The sequence below is a fragment of the Alligator mississippiensis genome, chromosome 2 (assembly GCF_030867095.1).
Source record: "Alligator mississippiensis isolate rAllMis1 chromosome 2, rAllMis1, whole genome shotgun sequence".
NCBI lineage: Eukaryota > Metazoa > Chordata > Crocodylia > Alligatoridae > Alligator > Alligator mississippiensis.
In genome coordinates, this window is record NC_081825.1 from 280,269,791 (window position 1) to 280,291,411 (window position 21,621).

A 21,621-nucleotide genomic window follows, 5' to 3' on the forward strand; every position below is an offset into this window, starting at 1 on the left:
AAATACTGGGTGAAAAGATCTGCTATAGTGTGTGTAAACTGCACAAAAATGTTGCATATTCGAGTAAACCTGCATTTTAATGAATGTTGCTAAACAGTTATTTCTTCCCATTCAGGATTATCCCTGAAATGGATATAATGTTTTTCAGTGATGATCCAAATTCAGCAAGGGTGTAACTCCTGTATTTTAAAATTATTTTGGATTATAATTGAAATTACGAGTAGAATATTGTAGTATTGTACAAGATACATTTCTCTCTCTATGTGTGTGTGTCTATATAGAATAAACTCTAATGAGAGCTGCGCTGGAGTTTATTGCATTGAATTAATTTCACGTGTAGATCCCCCCTCAGTGTAAGAAAGGGTCTTCTTTTGTGTGTGTCTATATATATATATATATATATATATAGACACACACACACCATAATCATTATTTTAAAATGAATATAATTTATACCAGATTAGGAGGTACAGCAATATGGCACAGAAGGAATAGTTATATGATATATACAGGATATATAACTCTGTGTGCTAAGATCCCGGGAGGAAGGGTGAAAATGGTTAGAGGCATTATACTATGAAGTAAAAGGGGTTTCTTGCTAATATGATCTTCATGCTCAGAAACAGAGCAGAGTTGATTAGGATTTCAAGACTGCCATACTTTGACAAGAGTAGATACCTTCAAGAATAAATGAAGTTAATGTCTTGTCTGTCTCCTTTAAGATGCTCTTTTTTGCCTGATAGCATTACCTTTCCATTGCCTGGGGTGAGTTTGTGGTGCCTTTTATTTATTTATTTTTTCATCCATTAACTTAAATCTCTCAGGCACTGTTGTAAGATGTTGGTGGTGTTGCCTATGTTCATTTGACATAGAAGTGTACAGCTGTATGTCATCAACTAGTAGTCAAGCTAGAGTCCGTATTGCCTTAAAACCTTGTTTGAATGTGTGTGGAGGGAGGCTTCTTATAGCTGGTATTAAAGGAGTGGCAAAGGAATTGGTTCCCCCAAGATTTCACAAATATAGTTTTATGGGGCACAGAAACAGTCATCAGCTGTCACACTCTGGGTTTTGTTCATGAACAAGTTAAGTCAGCCTAGTGCTGCCCTCTATGAGTCCATTGTATTGACTTGTGGTCCATTGGGTTGAAGGCTGCCAGTAGATCCAGTTGTGTTACTACAGAAGTTACTCTTCTTCCCATGGCCATAAGGAGATCATCCATCAGTGCCACTAAAATTTTTTCCATGCTTCAAATCTGTGAAAGAGATGTGTGAAATGATCACACCTAGTTTGCTAGGATGGTTGGTAAATGACAGTGGAGCTCAGTTTGTATCTCATGAGTTTGAAACTCTCATGAAGATGAATGGTGTGTGTCATATCAAATCAACAAAGTACCATCCACTGCTGTGCTGGTATCCATTCATGACTCCCTGTGCTGAGGAGTGAATTTCACCCATCTTGAACAAACTGCACTGTTGTTTCAGCAACAATTTTCATTTTTAGCAGAATTCACGCATATCACATATTGTAGGCTGATGTGCTTTTTCTGGATATTTATAGTATTTAATCCAGGTTATTATTAATATGAATATACTTTTTTTTACATGATTGAGTCTGTGATGATTCCATTATTTATTTATGTAAAGGACATAAATTACTGTGTTGAGAGTTTTCTTTTGATTTGTTAAATCAAATATCACAAATTCTCCTCTGTCCATGTCAACTGATCAGATTTTGATAACTTATGTTATTTGATTGCTCTGAGGATGAACATGCCATGGTTTATGCTTGTATTTAGACACAGTTCCTCCCCTGCAAGAAGTGTAAAAGTAAGGCACATCTCATACACTAAAGCTATGTAACAAAAAATAACTGAAATAATTTGTAAAAGCTGACCAAAATTCAATCAAATGTATGTTAAAATTTTTTCCCATAATTGTATCCTTCTGGTGGGGGAGGGGGGGGAGGGAATAGGGCACATCTCATATACTACAAAATATGGTAGAAAAGGGAAACATTTCAGACAGTGGGACCCCAATAGAATGAGTATCTTATACATACTTACACCTGTAGTGCTTAATTTTGCCTTCTGTTAAATCACTGACTTCAATATGGCTTCAATTTGACCACCTGCTCTACTATAAAACACTCCTTTAGAATAAAGGGAGCTATACATGAAGTAATGTGTATGAAAATAAACGTTGCTCTTGATTGACTTGGCTTCACTGCATACATGTGTGCATATGAATCATGGGGATATGCCATGTGGATGTTGTCTCTGCTTCCCATTGCCATGACATGACACATTAAAGCTTTCCAGGTCCAGTTTTCTGTAAGTCTTTATTTTTAAAGGAGGAGCACCAGGAAAATCAACAGTGAGTCCCTTTAGATTAGAAACTGGAAACCGTTTGGCTGTTAGTATAAACTGAACTAAAGTGTTTTCAGCACATACTATGGAAAGCATGCTAGCTGCTTCTTTCCATTAGGTGTCTGTCTTACACCTTTTTTTGGAACAAGTGATAAGAATATTTGAGCCTGAACTTTATTTTCACATTTTCTATCTTCTTACAAGATGTATTTTTTTCTTTCTTCAACTATAACTATATCTGTGTCCTCCTCATGGTATGGCCAACTGGTTTTTTGCTACATACCTATACACTGTGTTTTTTTTGTGGTAGGGACCTCACCTCCTTCATAGTAGTGTGAGGTTTCTAGTGTACTGTGGAGTGCTGCAAAGTTAATAGTTAAAAATAAAAATGGTCCTCAGCAAGGTGCAATGGTGTGGGTTGTTGTGATACTGATTTTGTATAGCTCAAATAGGAAGACTGTGTGATATACCTTTCTTGTTTTAAATGGCCCCATATGTGAGCTTTTCAGCATAAAGGAAGAAGCATTAAAAAAAAAAAAAAATAACAGCAAGAAGAGCATTTTTATGACACTGTTACCCTGATGTCAATATAAAGAAGTCTGTGGCAGAAGTAGGAATATAACCGTGCTTTGCTGGAGCTGAATCTTATGCCTTAAACACAAAAGAAGGCCCTTTCTTACGCTGAGGGGAAATTTTACGCATGTGAAATTAATTCAATGCAATAAACTCCAGCGCAACTCGCATTGGAGTTTATTGCTTCTGGGTGCAGTGTTTACATGTGCGCCCAGGACCGCAGTAGGTTGAGCCAAGGCAGAGCGACCCTGGCTGGCAGGGGAACCCCAGGGGTTACCCTGCCAGCCTGGTGCTGCTCTAATCCAGCTCAATGTGTTGCAGAGGCAGTGGATGGGGCATGAGGGTGCTACAGTGTGGAGCTAACTGGCTGGTAGCCCCACACTGTAGCACCCTTGTGCCCCAACCAGCCCCAGTCAGCACATACATGTGTGTTGTGGCAGAGTAGATAACTGCACCATAGCATAGCACTTGAGTTAGGCAGTACTATCATACGATGGAGTTAATTACCTTACTCTGGCCTAATAGCACTGCACGTGTAGATGCTGATGCTTTACGGTGGAGCTAATTAGTCAGCTCTGCAGTAAACATCACATGTAGATGCACCCTCTGATCCTTTCATTACACAAGGGAGCTAAACATTGCAACTGCATGGGCAACTTTACTTACATCGTTTCCTATCTTCTCAGTGCTTTGTGTATGTAACCCAAACATGGTTTCAAATTAGTTTTATTGTGTAACATAGTCTAGGCTTTTATTTTTTTAAAGTAAAAACTGGTAATAAGCAATTTTGTCATGTGGAATCACGTTTATGCTCTTCATGGATTATCAGCAGAAACTGAACCTTGAACCTTTACATCCACAGCTCATATTTTTACAGCTTGAATTAAAGGAGTAGCAGTAGTAAACTAGGGAAGATGTAATTCACACTCCATCAGCAGCTGTAACAGCTGCTTGCAAGACTGCAGGGGGTGATTGGGAATCTGGATTCCTTGGTCCTGTTTCTGGCTTTGTAGAGAAGTGTGTTTCAGTGTGGTCAAGCACATAGATTTGAAAGGCAGTGTGGTTAATGAGTGCAGCTTGGGTCTGCCCTATTTAAAATCTGGGGTTTATTTCCTGCTGTGCTATAAATGACAGCCTCTAAGTTAACCCATCTGTAAAATGTGGAGAATGAGTCTTGCCTGCCTCTTAATGAGGTCTGGCTGAATAATAAGGATTGTGCGATGCACAGAATTATTAACATCAATCAAATGAAAAGCTAAGATCTAGAACTCATGTCTCTGCCCATCAGATCTTTTACTAAGCCAAAGGTTATTTTACAGCAGCTAATTTGATTGTATACTCCCTGGAGCCATAAAGAGTTGCATGAGGCGTAGAAGATGCTGAATAGGGTTAGCATATAAGCCGAGCCATGGATCTTAGGGGTTTGCTTAGTGCATTTTGGTGAGGTTAGGTGCTCACTCAGGGCAGGTGGCTTGTAGAAGATCCATGGGGCTGGGAACATGCTCACAGAGGCCTAACTTGAAATGTTGGTACCCTGGGCGGTGCAGGGAAGGTGGGTGGAAGAGGGAGGGAGAGGGGGAGAAACTGGAAGTAAGTGCTTACTTCTCTGTGCAGGAAGGGGCTACTGCAATTGTGATGGTAGTATGGGCTGCTGTCACCTCAGCACAAGCTCCTGGAACAAGGGCTGCTATGGCGGCAGCAGCGGTGTGGGCTCCCTGAGGATTGCCAGCCCGGAGCCCTCTCTGATCCAGTGCCCAGGGCTGGTGTTCCACTCTCCCACTGCCACCTCCAAGTTACACAACTGCATGCTCATTAGAGTTGGCATGGAGGAAATTGTAGGGCTATACCATGTTCAATAGCAGGACCTCTAACAAGCACTTTGAAAGCTGTCATTTGGAAAAGCTCAAGAAACACATCAATCAGTGAGATCTGGATGTTTTTTATGGAGAAAGCAAAAGGTGACCCTAGGAATATCCCCTGCCAAATTTCAGTTTCCTACTCTGAAGCATGGAGGCTGTCAAGCACTTAAAGGCATAATTAGGAGAGAGAAAAATAACATCTTTAGCTACTTATTTTCTCCTCTTCTCATTATTAGGAATGATGGAATGACTGTGTTGTGTTTGTTGAATTAAAAAAAAAGACATGGAACGTTATCCTGAAGAATAAAAACTTGACAAAATTATAAGCAATTGAAAATGTAGGTCTATAATGAAGTGTTAGGCGACCTGCCAACATGTAATTGGCTGTACTTGCCAATGGGTATGGAAAAGGACTTGTTCTATGATCTCTCTCTAGCCAAAATATCCATTGAAACCAGTGGGAGATTTTTTTCTTTTTAGTGTAAAGTTGCTTTTGGAGTATTGTGACTTTTAAGGCCCACCTTAGTGGCAGGTTTGTGATGGACAAATACATCTTTTGAGGCCTTTGGTAGGGCATATATTTCATATAAGGAGACGTCTCTTTATCTGGTATAAATCATCATAGCTCTGTTGAAGTCAGTGGAGCTATAGCAGTGCACTTCAGCTGAGGTGCGAGGCTTCTTCAGGGACCAGAGCGGCATGTGGATCCTCAGAAATGTGCTGGACTCTGCTGGTCAGTGTGGAAGGAAGGTGGAGCTATGTCCACCGTGCCCTTTTTCTTCATTACCTTTTTGGATTTCGCAGCGTTGTTGGAGATGCTAGATTCGAGGAACGACAGCACCTGAGATTGTAACTGGATCCTTTTGGATAAGGCTCCATTACTCCTCCTCCCATTTTTCCTCACCAATAAGCAACAGTCACGATTTAGCCCTTTCACAACTAATAGTGCTATGGAGCCTGTAATAGTGAACATTTAGTAGACATGAAATCTGTGCACATATATTGCAAATATTTTGCTCTGACTATCAGTAATGCAACATATTTGATAAGGACATAATGCAGTGTGGCAGAGGTAGGCATATCATAGATGGAGGAGGAGAAGAGTAAAAGACTGTCATATGTAAGCTATTAGTGTAATTGTATTTTTAAAGCAGTGTCTTAAATTAGTTACTTGAACCATGATTTCAGCTTTCATAGAAGCAATAGTATAAAATAATTTATATGAAGGCATCAACCTTTTGTTTAAGTCAACAGCACATAAAGCATTTTGAATTTGTTTTTTTATTACTGAAATCACATAATCTATGAGGCATACTTGGTCATGAAGTAGCTTGTTATTAAAATATAATATCATGTTCATCTGTGATTATTATTTTAATTCAGTGCTTGGTTGACTTATACAAAACTGCCTGAACTCTTTCAGTAACCACTCTCCATTCGCCTACATTACATTTAATTTATACCAAGATGATAAAAAATTTGATTTATTTTACAACAGATCAGTAATTGTGCTCTACAAATAAGTCCGTAATGATAATCAACAGCATTTTCAACATAATTTAATTTGTCTTCTCCCGAGAGGTAGTTAAATGCAGTAATAATAACACTACTGTTATGGACTCTGCTGCAGTTAATCATGGCCTGAATATGCAGACAGCCCCAATATTGTATTGACAGAAATTAAATTAACCATCAGCTTGGGCAATCAGTGGCTGTACAGCTATTAAAAGTAATAAAGGCAACAAACCCCAACCATAGCCAATTACATTTTGACATATAAATGAAAAAAGACAGATGCTTTTGATTTGAAATTTTTATTTCATTCAAAATAAGGAAGATGTATCTTTTCATATACATCATTTCCTGTGCCTTAATTAACCAATAATACACACCACAGGCTAAGAGCCATACTGAGATAATGTAATATCATAGGTATTTTTTGAATACCTCCCACCTCTGACACTGTTATCTCACCACAGTGTGCCATGGAATATCATATTGCTTCTACAAAAGATAAGATCAATTACATGTAAAATACTGAAGTGAAACCTGTATTTCAAAAATATTTTTTTTCCATTAAAAACATTTTCATTATTTCAAAATATATCCCATTAAGTTGTAATGTAGGCTGTTTTACTTAAAATCATGATTGGACAATAAGCCAAGCCTCTGCTTTTTCAAAAATGATTGGTGATTAGAGGTAATTTTGTGAGGGTATGATTTTCAGAAGGTGGATGCTCTGTACTTGAAAGTCCCAAATAACTAGTTACTTTTGAACTTTGGGTTAAAGTACATTTTATTTATTTGTTTATTTATTTTCAGAAAGAAACAGAATAGTTTATACTTCTCCAGATATCTGGGGTTTTAATCAGAAAACTAGTGTTTTGCCTTATCTGTGCAGTAGAATTTCTCCCAGAAACACAATCTGGGCAAATGAATGGAATTAGTTTATTTTGTTTGAAAATGAATTAGGAAATATCTCAAGGCTTAAAGAAAAGACAATAAATAATTATTGCTGGGATACTTAAACATATCCACATCGGATTTATATTTTAAGACTACTAGTTTGACTCAAGATTGTTTAGCTCTTGCTTTTAGATGTCATAGACAGGAGAAGCTTATCTAGAACTTTATAGAAAGTTTGCATGCTTTCAAACTCGATGGAACTTTTCCAAGTCAATGACCAAATTCATTGATGGTGGAAGGGGGTAGACGTCTGTACTTCGGAACTGAATTTGGTTTCCAAATCTAATAGAAATCTGTGATAAGCTTGATTCAATTAAGAGCTCAAACAAGTGTCTGACTTGGTGCAACTGTATATCGGACTCTGGGACCACTAATGTTCTGAGGTGCTTTGCTAGACAGGGACCTTAGTGAGAAGGTGAAAATCCTTCTCTTGTAAATCTTTCTCTACTTGTTAAATTATTAGGCTCAATATGATTTATTTACACAGAAGGGAAGAATCCTGCCAGCTGCAAGAACTGCTGGGTTCAATTCGATGGCCTATGTTATGCAGGTCAAGCAAGACTGCACATAGCATCTTAGAACGTTCCATTAGACCTTCAAACCTATCAATCAAAGCCCTTAATAAAGTTTGCCAAAGGAAAAGGCAAATTTTAGAGCAGCCGTGACTATACAGGTGAAGGAATACAGGAAAGAACCCGAAAGACACTGTAATCTTTCTCTAAACATTTGTAAAATGAAATGCATTTACATTTTTATTTATAAAATAAATATACATAATAAATATTCTTTAGCATATGTGACGGGTACATGATATTCCGATTTTTTTAGCTCTCATTTGAGATCAACTCAACTTGCATACTATTTTACCACCTGCTAGGAATCATCAGTCTTTAACTCAAAACAGCAGAAGTTTAATGATGTATCAATGGCATCATATATTTCACCTAAGTATGTATGGGGGTGAGTAGATGCGTAAATATGAACATATCTGATGATAACATGCTGTCAAAAGTTATGTTTAGTATCTTTTCAACTTTAAGATATGTCACTTAAAGCATAATGCAAATGTCCTTAAAGTAGTACAGGATTTAAAAACTTCTATTCCTACACATAACATTTCATTTTTTTTATCAGAGTTATCTGAAAGAGTTCCTTTTTCTGGAAAACAGTGGTTTTGTAAATATATAGAACACAAGAGCACGTATCTATTATGACACTTCACATATGAGGAAAGACTGATACATCATTCATGGCTATTTCAATGATGAGTTACCTCTCCCCTCTGTATCCATAAAGAGGCATGTCATAACAGAGATCAACCATCATTATGAAATATTTTTTTTTCTCCATACAGCATGTGTTTATAAACGGTGTTGATTGCTGACAAGAACTCAGATGGTTCCTGGTACTCGCAGAGCAGGGAGTTGCCGCTTTCAAAATGAGAATTATATTTAGTGTATTCTTGTTTCCATTGCTTTGTTATTATGAAAATCTGGAAAAGAACAGATTACCAGTAACTTGAGAGATGCCAGAATTGTTACCCTGTTCAAGAAAGGAGATAGATTGGATTGCAGCAATTATCGTGGTATTGCACTTCTGTCCATAGCTAGGAAGATCCTTGCCTGTATTCTCCTCAGTAGAATTACTTTCCTAGCTGAGGAGATCAACCCAAGTCCCAGTGTGGCTTCAGAACACACAGAGGTACAATATCATATTCACTTGAATATAAGATGATCCCCCAATAATTTCACATTATATCTGGAAAATGTATAAACCTGTTATAATTTTTCCAGGTATAGAATCTAATTATTGGAAGTTTGCCTTGAATTTGTCCCCTTCCCACTGTTACAGCAGGGAAAATGAATCTGGGGCAGTTAGGTGGCTCCTTTGTCCTCTGACCATGCCCCCCGCCAACTTCTTCCCCCTGTGGTCCCTTTCCTTCCGCCCCTCCCCCCCAACTCCCTCTTACTATCAGACCCTGCTCTTCCTGAGCACATGGAAGTGAGAGGCAAATTTGAAAACACCAACTTTGAAATAAACATGGCTAGATACCCATTGATTTAGTTCATCCACAATTCATCCATTTTACCCTTTTTGAAACTGCTGCACATTTTAGCACACGTACTCCATAAATACACTTTTAAGCAGCCCTTTTGTACCTCTTGATATATAGTACAAACTATGCATGATATTAATACAAAGCCAAATGGCTCATCATTTACCATGTAGTTTGTCAGGCTAGGCCCCAGCAGAATCAACAGCATTTTAAAGCATGGTGACCCCATAGCTCAGCACTGCTCAGTATGTGTGTACCCCAGTTACCCCCTACCAATTATGCCCCCCATCCCGCACCTATAACTGGAAGCAGGTATTCTTGTCATGAGTCTTGGGGTCTTCCAAAAATTTATATGCACATGAGGTGCAGGGCAACCTGGTCTGGCTCCACCTCATGGAGTATGAGGCCACACTATTCATATGCAACAGGCTGAGAGAGGGGGTGACAGGGATTTTGGATGAACTGTTTGATCATTTTGAGCAAACTCACCTCAGTATGGAGGCAAATAGATGAGAGAGACAAATGGAAAGAGCTGTAACCCAACATCATCAGGATCTACTCCTGCCTTCCAGAACTATTTGCCATGGCTGCAGTCAGCCATGAGGATCTCAGATTGGCTTCCTTGTTCATCTGTGGGCTCATAAATGACTTCCCTGTTTACTGAAAGATTGCCATCCTCATATCAAGGGACTTCCACTGCTGCTTCCCAATTCTTCCTGGTTTATTCCCTTGAGTTTCCCTAAAGGAAGGTTTTGGGGGAGACCTTGTTTCCCCTAGCGCCCCCCCCCCCCCACCGGGATAACAAACAATAACGGCCACAAGTTGTTGGAGAGTAGGTTTAGATTAGACATCCATAAGAACTACTTCATTGTCAGGGCGGCTAGGATCTGGAACCAGCTTCCAAGGGAAGTGGTGCTGGCTCCTACCCTGGGGGTCTTTAAGAAGCGGCTTGATGCCTACCTGGCTGGAGTCATTTGAGCCCAGTTTTCCTCCTGCCCAGGCAGGGGGTCGGACTTGACGATCTACAAGGTCCCTTCCGACCCTACTTCTATGATTCTATGAAAGCAGCCCACTGCCTTAAAATGTACATTAGTAATGCTGTGACCTTATGTCGTCATATTGCTATTAATCAGCACGCTTAAGAATATGGGGACACAAAAGATGGAAGTTAAGTGTCAGCCTACAACATTAATAACTTTAAATGAGTTTAATGGATTTCATAGACATTAGGGATGGAAGGGACCTCACAAAATCATTGGGTCCAGCCCCCTGCCCAAGGGGCAGGAAGTCAGCTGGAGTCAAATCACCCCAGCAAGATAAACATCCAAGCATTTCTTAAAGACATTCAGAATAGGTGCTTGCACCACTTCTGGGGGAGTCTATGCCAGAGTCTGGAGACTCGGATGGTAAATAAGTTTTTTTTCCTTATGTCCAGTCTAAAATGGTGTTCCAAAAGTTTGTGACTGTTGAGTTAATTGGGATACCTACCTCCTTTAAATTACAGGGGACCAAGGAAGGAGGATTCAGGCCTGACATGAGTTGAATGAAAGGCTAAGAATAATTTTCAGGATAATTCCATATAACTCCCATGATGCATGGGATTCGATACATTTCCCACCCCCATGGGTTCAGTCATGGGCTTCCTTAACATGCACAAACCAAGAAGTTTAGAATATCTGCATTAGATATCATACACATTTCAACAAAGTAAGTGTTCTTTCCTTTTTTGATTTTTAAATGTAACTAACCACATTCCCAGGGTATTGTGAGAATGTGGAACAAACCATTAGGCTCTTACCAGTTTTATTCTATAGGAGATATTCCCTGCCATTTTACAAGGGTGATCTGACCAAACCTTCTGTGAATCTAGAAGTAAGGTTGAATGGGAGCAAAAATGGCTGCCAGAGCTAATGCCCCATGGCAGACATTGCATTTATTGTGCATTGCATATGAGTATTGAAAGACAAATCATAACATGCCTTCTGGCAATGTGTAAAAATGATCATGGGATAGGTCCATGCTGCAAAGACATCACTGCTCACTGAGGGCACACATTTGTGGGACCCAATCTACAGCTAGTCAGCTTACTTTAAGTTTCATGATCATAGATTTGGCTCCACTTATGCAGATATTTGCTGGTGCTTGAAGCTATGCCAGGAAGTAAGGAAGTCAGAGTGGGGAGAGAGGCAAGTGGGATTGAGGGAGTTAGTGGGGGGGTCGACAGGATCAGGGAGGCTGGTGGGTCTGTGGGAGAGGGGTGGATGAGTCCATGGGGATAGGTTGTTGGTTCAGGAGTTGTGGGGGTTCAGGGAGCTAAAAAAGCCTGGTCAGGGCTCAGGGTGGGGTGGGGAGGTAGGAAGATTGCAGTCCCGGGGATAGGGTGAATGGCTGGGCTTTCCCAACCCCAGGGCTGTACTATGAACATGTACTGCTGTTTGTTAGATCAGGCTACTGTATTTACTTGAATCTAGGATGACCCTGAATTTAAGGTGACCCTCCAGTAATTAGATTCCACACAAGGGAAATTTTTTATTTGGTATTATTTTTATAAATAGACTTACTGACAAAAACTATAGCAATGCCAGTAAGTCATAAATTCAATGGTAGCTTCATTTCAATTCAAACATTAACTTAACTTAGTCTATGTAAGATGCTGTCCAGAACCTGGTGAATGCGACTCCTTTCTTAGATCTTACAACTTAGGACTCTCCACTTTCAGGAGTGTCCTCACTCTTACAGTCTTCACTGTTCTCATCTTCTCCCTCATCTTCCCACAAAACATTGTCTTCAGTTCCATCCATGTAATTGAATATACAGCACTTCTTGAAGCATTTAATAATGGATTCTGAAGATATCCTTTCTCAAGAAGTCAGAATCCATAGGAAAAGTAGTGCTACAGTTGGTTTCTTAATCTTTCCACCAGGTGTAAGCACATGGTTCCCTGCCATGAGCCAGTCTGAATACTGGCACCATAGTCCTTAGAGGACTTATTCACTATGACATCCAGTCCTCGGAGTTGAGGTGTCATACCAGCAGGCATGACTACAAGATCACAATTCACTGACTGAATTTTCGCATTCACTTCTGGTCTTAAATGACCTCTGAATGAATCTAACACTAACATTCCTCCTTTCTTTAGCAGTGCCCTAGGTCTCCATTTTCACACAACATCTAACCAGTTATTCATCAGCTCACTTGAAATCCATCCTTGTTCCTGGCATCTAACCTGGTGGCAGCTTTTATTTTGCCAGAGTTTTGAGTTTCAAAATCACAGTGTGTGGCAATTTTCTCCCATCTACTGACACTGCTAATACCACTATAATTCACAGGTTATCATTTTCTGTATTTCTCATAATTATGGATTTTGTGCCTTTCTCATGGATGGGGACATTGCTTAGCATGTCAAAATAGACTGGAGTCTCATCAGCATTACCTCTTTGGCCCAGCAGGTAATCATGAGTTTTGCATAGCCCAATAATGTACCGCTGGAATTCAGCAAGTTTTTCATCTTAGTCTGATGGTAACTTTTGTGCAAGTGAAGTTCTTCATCTCAGGGCTAAGCCACTATTTTGCATCATTCAGATACACCATCCACTACTTGCTTTGAATTTTTGAAGAGGAATGTTCAGTTCCTTCAATATTTCTAATGCCTTGAGTCAAAGCACTTCACGGGTGATTGGTATTCCCTCCTTTCTCTTTTCTTGAACATACTTGGAAACTTGCTTATCAGTTTCAGGAAGACAACTGTGTTTTAGACTCCCAAATGTTTTCCACATGGACTTCGCATTCTTGAGTTTTCCTTTTAAGTGTGTCTATCAACACACATTTGCTTCAGTAACATTATACTTCCTTCCTACCTCACAATTTGTTTTTTCACGATAGTTTATAACCTTCATTTTAAAGTTTGTAACATAGCTGCACCTCATTCCTTTTTGTATCCTCACATTGGTATCACTTCGTTTTTCTATATGGTCTGTCATGGGGGTTGTTTTCCCTGCCACCACTCACCCCACAGAATTTACCATGGGTTTCTATGGTTTTGGATTCATAGATTCATAGATGTTAGGGTCGGAAGGGACCTCAATAGATCATCGAGTCCCTCCCCCCTCCCCCCCCACATTTAAAATGTGGCCAGTCAGTGGTGATCAGGCCCTGTAATTTGCTGCTTTCCCTGCTGCTTTTCTGGGTTTTTCCCTCTGCTGGGTGCCTTGCTGCTACTTGCCTCACTGTTTTGGGGTCATTATATACTGGTTCCCTTGTCACCACTGATTGGAGCCTCACTGTATGCTAGATCCCTCACTGGCACACTCATCTTGAGTCTCTCATCACTGCTTGTTGTGGGTGGATCCCTCATCAGCATGCACGTTCTGACTACTTTATTGTGGCTGCCAAGTTCCTCACCACCATATGCTAGATAACTCACCTCTGGTGGATCCCTTGTCACCACTGCTGGGAGCCTTGCCATGTCCTGGATCCCTTGCTGCTACTGCTAAGTGTCTCACTGCATGCTGGATCTTTCCTTGCCATGCACTGGGTCCCTTGCCACATGCTGGGACCCTTGTGAGTTCTGGGTCCCTTGTCACTGCACTCAGGTCCCTCCTTGCAGCATACAGAGTACCTAGCTGACTTCTGGGGGTCCCTCCCTCCTGAGTACTGGCTAGCTCAGGGGTGGGCAATTATTTTGGGTGGAGGGCCACTTACTGAGTTTTGGCAAGCCATCAAGGGCCACATGACAGGCAGCCAGGGGCAGATAAATATTAATTTTCATAATTTTTGGGGGGGGCCCGTGGACCAGATAGAATGGCCTAGTGGGTTGCCTCCGGCCCCTGGGCCGCAGTTTGCCCACCCCTGGGCTAGTCCTTGTGGGGCCTTTCCCTTCTGTGTGCTGGCTGGAGTGTCTCCCCACTGTGTGCTGGCTGGTCCCTGCAGGGTCCCTGCCTGCTGTGTGCCCAGCTAGCCTCTCCCCACATTATGCTAGATACCTGGCAGGCAGGGTGTCAGATGATCAGGTCACTCCCAGCTGTTGCTTGACTGGTGGGTGTGAGGCAGCACAGCATGTACTGGCCAGGCTCCTTGCATGCAGCTTGAAATGACCTGGCAGGAACTACCCAGGCACCATTCCTTCAGCGGTTGGGGTTTCTAACCAGCATATGCTGAGTTGCCCTGAGATGCTTCTCAAGCAGCAACCCAGCACCTACCAAGGCACTTGCCCAGACCACTAGCATGTGGAGTTGCTCCAGCACCCGCCACTGGGATAGCAGCTCAGGGCAACTCGCGTCATGCTGGCCAGAAATCCCACATGCTGTGGGGACAGTTCCTGGCTGGTGCCTGCCACATCATTTACAGCTGCATGTGGGGCTTCCAGCTGGAGGGTGCTGATGCAGCTTGGCACATGCTGGCAGGCAGCAGTTTGGAGTGACTGCACTGGCCACGAGCCCTGCAGACTCAGAGGAGCAGGAACACCTGCTGGCTGACCATGTGCATTTTCAGGTTTTGGGTAAGTCATATGCAATCATAAGATAAGGCTTGATATTTTCCCCATGTTGAATGGAAAAAAAAACAACTTCATCCTATAATCAAGTAAATATTCCCAATCTAACTTAGTTTATCTCCTCAGGTGAACTAGTTAGAACCCTCGTTCGGTCGATATAAGTGCAACATCTGCACATACCCTGAGTAGCTGATCTGCCATTTCTAGAGGTTTAATGTCTGGCATGTCATGATTTATCATGCAATGCTCACATATACCACAGACAATGTAATGTCTTCCATGGGCCAGTGTGGTCCAATGTGGTCCCTATTTTCAAGAAGGGGAGGAAGGAGGATCCAAATAATTATAGGACAGTCAGTCTCACCTCTATCCTTGTAAAAGTCTTTGAAAAGATTATTAAGGATCATATTTGTGTGAGTCCAGTGGGAAAAATAATGCAGCAGGGCAACCAGTATGGATTTGTAGCAGGTAGATCATGTCTGACTAATTTGGTTTTGTTTTATGACCAGGTCACAAACTGCTTTGATGCAGGAGTAGAAGTCAATGTCATTTTCTTGGATTTTAGGAAGGTCTTCAATATGGTATCTCATCCCATTCTCATAAATAAATTAAGAGGCTGTGACTTAGATGTTTACACATTCCAGTGGATGGCAAATTGGCTTGGGGGTCGCACCCAGAGAGTGGTGGTAGATGGGTCGGTATCAACTTGCAAGGATGTGGGTAGTGAGGTTCTGCAGGGTTCGGTCCTTGGGCCTGTACCCTTCAATGTCTTCATCAGTGACTTGGATGTGGGTGTGAAGTGTACTCTGTCCAAGTTTGTGGATGATACTAAATTGTGGGGTAAAGTGAACACTCCGGAGGGTAGGGAACAATTGCAGGCAGACCTGGATAGGTTGGAAAAGTGGGCAGTACATGATAGGATACAGTACAACAAGGACAAGTGCAGAGTGCTTCACCTAGGGCATCAAAATATCCAGCACACCTACTGATTGGAAAATGACCCTCTTAGCAGCACAGAAGTGGAAAGGGATCTTGGAGTCATAGTGGACTCCAAGACGAACGTGGGTCATCAGTGTGATGAAATCATCAGTGAAGCTAGCCGCATTTTATCATGCATTAGCAGATACATGAAAAATAGAACCAAGGAGGTGATACTTCCCCTCTATGCAGCATTGGTCAGACCACAGTTGGATTTCTGTGTCCAGTTTTGGGTGCCATACTTTAAGAATGATATGGATAACGTCGAGAGGGTCTTGAGGAGTGCCATTCATATGATTAAGGGTTTACAGGCCAAGCCCTATGAGGAGAGATTAAGGGACCTGGACCTCTTCAGCCTCCGCAAGAGAAGGCTAAGAGGTGATCTTGTGGCCTCCTACAAATTCATTAGGGGGACTCAGCAAGGGATCGAAGATGCTCTGTTCACCAGGGTGCCTCTTAGGGTAACAAGGAACAATGGTCACAAACTCACAGAGAGCAGATTTAGGCTAGATATCATGAAAAACTTCTTCGTGGTAAGAGTGGCCAAAATTTGGAATAGGTTTCTAAGGGAAGTGGTGCTCTTCCCTACCTTGTAGGTGTTTAAGAGAAGGTTGGATAGGCATCTGGTTGGGGTCATCTGACCCCACCACTCTTTCTTATCCAGGCAGGGGGTCAGACTCAATGATCTGTTGAGGTCCCTTCTGACCCTAGCATCTATGAATCTATGGGCCAAAGATAGCCAATTTTGGATCAGGAAGACAAGTAACATCTTTGACTTTCCTGATCTTTCTGAGATAAGCTTTCTCAGCCTTCTGCAAACCAGACAATAGCAGGTTAATATGGAGACAACACTATGTCTTGTCACTACTACCTGGATTTCTACTGACGAGTACCTCCCCTACTGAGATAGGGAGGATTGTTTTGAATTTACATTCATAGTGTTGCCCTATTGCCATCTCTTTACTCTGCTATTCAGTTCTCAGCCTTCCAGTCCTTGCATTTGCTCCCAGTATATATCTGAATAGATGACCAGTGGATCACAGATTTAATTCAGATTGCCTGGACTCTCAGGCTGTACACCTCAGAAATCACCAGGGCTTCAAGAGCCCTGGAATTTTTAATTAGCTTCCATGCTGCTTTCTTGCTCTACTAACAGGGTCCTCAGGCAGCTTTGCCTTCTTCTTTGGCCTAGTTATAGAAGGGGTTCTGAAACCTGCCTCACTTGTTCTTGTGCAGATTACGTCCTCATTCTACTCCCAGGCCTCAGCTCACCAGGGGTCCCAGTCTCTTCTGCTTAGTTGTTGAAGATATCATTTCTCGTAAATGCTGCTTTAATGCTTCTATGAAAGTTGTGCAGCTGTCACCATTGAACTTTCACATTTTTGTATTAGTTATCTAGATCATTAAAAGTTTATAAAGCTGACCAATGTTCTCTTTGCAGTGCATATAAATTAATAGAGCAATTATGATAGGTTATGGTAGATTGTTCACTTGGCAGCACTATTGCAGAAACCTGTTTCTTCAGAAAGCACACACTCACTTTTGTTTTAATTTTTTCATTTTTAGGTCTGATTTAAAAATAACTTAGAAAATGAAAACATGGGGAAAAAGTTCTATATTAAAGCAATGTTAAGATTATGTAATTAAATTAAAATTAAAGTTAGAAAATGCAGAAGTCAAGATTCCTTAGGAACTGTTAGTTTGGACATCTTGGGTGTAGGCATATTTGTTGTTCCTTTTTGTTCCTTTCCTTTTAAACATATAGTTCTGTATTATTCCTGTTTGTGCCTAGAAAGAATATACAAAGTACAAATTTTGAGTTCATACTGTGGTTCTGAATTTTAACTTCTGCATTTCCTGGCTCTTACTTCTGGAATCTGTGGCAGGATACATGAACATAGTTTTCCTTTGCATGACAGAGTGCTGTGGAGTAGTACATACTGCTCCACTGTGACACTGTGTCAGAATTTTTTTTCATTTAGATTTACCATCAACAGCTTTATTAGCACTATTGAGTTTTGGTGAAACTAAAACAGACAATAAGCCTGTCTACATGAGATGTTTACTGCTCAGTAGACTAATTAGTTGTGCTGTAACCATCTTGACATCTACACATGCGCCCCTATTAGGCTGGAGTAAACTAATTTACTGAGTCTTATTTGGGGTGCTTCAGCACAGGGCTAGTCAGAAGGCAGTCCCTGCACTAAAACATGCTTGTGCTCCACCCAGCCTGGGCAGTGTCTACACATGTGCAGCTGTGGATATTTTTACTCCACAGGAGGATAGTACTTGTAAATACTTGATTTTTCTCATGTTGGATAGGAGAAAATCTCATCTTATAATTGAGTAAATACAGTAACCCATTTTCAATCCAATTCAGTTCACCTCTTCAGTGAACTAGTTAGAACCCTAGTTAGGTCGATATAAGTGCAGCATCTGCATGTACCATGAGTGGCAGGGTGTTGAATACAAGTACTACCTTAGTGCACAATAAAAAACTCCGCAACAGTGTGCATGTAGATGCTGCCCTGGCTGGCTGTGGCATGAGGATGCCTCAGTGTGGCGGCTACCTGCTGGTTAGCCCCAACACTGAAGTACCCTGGTGTCCCAGCCAGCACTTCCACAGCACGTGGAACCCAGGGAAGCAGCCGTGGGCCGGCAGGCTGAACCTCCAAGCCCCTTGCCAGCTGGGCTGCTCCTACCCAGCTCAACGTACTGCAGTTCTGGGCACACAGTCAAATGTCAATAGACTCCAGGGTTTATTGCTCCAGAGTTTATTGCTCCTGGGAACACATTCAAACAGCATGCCTGGGAGCAATAAACTCTGGAGTTTATGGCTTCGCATTAATTGTACATGTCGACATACCCAATGAGACCAAATGCATATGGCTGTAATGGAAAAAAAATATAGATCCTTTTGTTTGAAGTGCCACTGAGTGTCCCTGTCATTTGTTGCTGTTGTTGTTGTTTTTTCCAAGTTCCTTTTAAAAAACTATTTCTCCTGTCATTCTGCAGATGGGAAAAACTGACCAGGCCTTTGAATTGTTTGCACTTTTGAGCTATATTAGTATCTTAGTACAATCTACTGATACTCAGGCAAGGTGGACAAGAAAAAATGACTTCTGTGATGTCGTGTCTAAGAATGACAAACCGTTGCATTAGGGACATATAGGTTACCAGCTGCATTCTGATACTGTTGCTGTCTAGCAATTTCTTTTGATCTGGCATTTTAGATACCGATCAGTTTACTGAAAGCAGGGCCAGGCATGAGGAGTGGGAAAATGTAAAGGTCATTGGATGCAAGAGTATTGGTATTTTACATGGTGGCACTTTGCTCATTAAAACATTACTGAAGCTTAGCTCCAGCAAGATGAGCTGTGTGTTTGTTTTTTTCAGTTGGCAAGTGAACTGGGGGCCCGACCATGTTTAACCAGTAGCAAATCCTGTAATACTATTTTCAAGAGTGTTAATCCAGGTGCCCTGGTCTGTGTTAGTTACAGTCTGCTTTCCATCCCTAAAGTCCTCTTTTGTGTTAATTGTGGAAAGGATAAACCACCCAATTTTGATTTTGATTAATAGTTTTAACACAAACTATTCCATAAGTTGGAAGTAGAGCAAAAACCTGATGGTAGATCCTTAGTTGTGAACAGGTGACACGAGAGAGGAAGTGTGGCTAAACTAGGTTCCATTCTTCAATGTGAAATGGCCACTGGTAGGCTTCTCCAATGCACACAAGTCCCATATGACTGCTCTGCTGGCTGGGTATTAGTTGAATTCTCTGATCGGGCATGTTGCCTAGAACCCTGTAATTTTCAGAACCATTTAGGAATAGTTTGTTTCTTTCATGTGTGCATGAGGGTTTGACTAGTGCTTCCTCCCTGGCTGAGAATTCACTCACCTTAGACAATGCCTAGAGCAGGGGCGGGCAATTGTTTTGGGTAGAGGGCCGCTTACCGAGTTTTGGCAAGCCATCGAGGGCCGCATGATAGGCAGCCAGGGACAGATAAATATTAATTTTCTAAATTTTTTAGGTGCCCCGCAGGCCAGATAGAATGGTCTGGCAGGCTGCATCTGGCCCCCGGGCCGTATTTTGCCCACCCCTGTCCTAGAGGCATCTTTAAGTTATCTTTGTGTTGCTGAAAGGGCAAAGCTTGAGAGAAATTAGTTTAACCATGAACAATACAGAGCCGTTTTGAGAATTTGATGATTCACAGTTTTAACACTACTTTTCCTACTTAATATTTGTGTTCAGGAAAATGTGCTGAAAAAGAAAATTGATGAGGAGGATATTTTCAGTGATTTTTTTTCTATGCTCATTGCGAGGAACCACAACCATATACCTGACCACTCAGAAGTTGTGACATTTCAGGCTATAGGGTAGTGAGTACCCAACTGGGAGATGTTCAGACTGCAACCTCTTTAGAGCTTTTTTGAGGAAACAGGAGCATCACTTTGATGATCAGATTCACCAAGCTGTGTTGATACTTTGGTGTTAGTTAGAAGAGAATATGGCAGTAAATGCTTGCATCTGTTGCAGCCCAAAATAATTTTGCTACATAATTGAGAGGCCAGATCTTTATTTCTTGATCAGAAAATATATTTGTGCTTGTCAGGGATGATTGGTCGCTGAATGTCACCATTATTGCACATTGATACAAATGGAGGAAGTCTGGCTGGCAATAAAATAAAACAATGTATAATACAGTGTATAATACCAGTGCTTTTGATAGAAGTTTCTGGATAGTAAAAAAAAAAAGTTAAAACTTACACACTTTCTTTAAACTATTTGATTTGGTAAAACTCCATCCATAGCTGACCTGTTCTCTATCTTATGTATTTTGATGCATAGTATTTAATAAGTGGTGGCAGCTACTTTACAAGTCTAATCCTGCTCCCTTCAACTTTCATGGCACAAGGAGCAGATCATACCATACAAGTTAGATGTTGCTCACAGAAGGAAAGGCAAGAGGGTAGTAACTGAAGGTACTGAAGAAAACTACTCACTACAATCTATAAGCAATGTATGTACAAGTGTCTGTATGTCTTATCCTTTGTTCTGAAACCTGCCACGCAGGGAATATTCCCCCCAAACCTCTTCAATCACTAAGCTTTAAACATTTTATTTATTAAGACAATCCACAGATGGATTATAAAGTGCAGCTTCATCATTTCCCCTTTTGCTCTGACTTTGCCTTCTGTTCCATTGCAGTATTTCCTTTCTGTCCATGACATCATCTTAACCCTCACTAGGGGAAGGGAGGAATAAGAAAGAGAGAGAGAGAGAGAGAAAGGGAAAGAGGGAAAAAAAAGGCTTCCTTGGCAACAGAAATACCTTTAAGTGTAACATAATTACCATCTCTCTGCCCTTTCTCCCCCCGCTGGGACTATTCAGCAAACCCTACAACATACACTTAAATCTTCAACTTCTCAGAGACACTACACGCAGATGGGAAAGATTTGATTAAAATTACAGTGCTTTAGGTTCAACTTCACCTATTAAGAAAAAAAAAAGGATCTGGTGCTGGACTTTTTTTTCCCTGAGAAATAACTAGGCCACAGTAATTACAGACAGGGCCCTGCTGTGCACCATGAATAGGATCCCTGGGGTGGTATTTTCCTGTTACCTGTCTATGTAGGGCTGTTGACATCAACATGAATGATAACCATGCCAGGTTTTTTTTTTTTATTATTATTCTTTCTTTTTATGTCTTAGAAAAAGAAGGGGAGGAGAAAGAAAGGGAAATACATTAGTTATAAATGTTGTGATTTACATTTTTTTGTGTCAAGGATGCTTTTATGTACTTTTCTATACATCTGTGTGATTACTTTCTCA

General features: G+C 41.1%; 1 long non-coding RNA gene across 5 annotated transcripts in view; it reads left to right on the forward strand.

Annotated features, from left to right (window-relative positions):
• LOC109281679 (uncharacterized) overlaps positions 1-21,621 on the forward strand; it is a 243,677-nt gene that overhangs the window by 77,665 nt on the left and 144,391 nt on the right. The window lies entirely within an intron of this gene.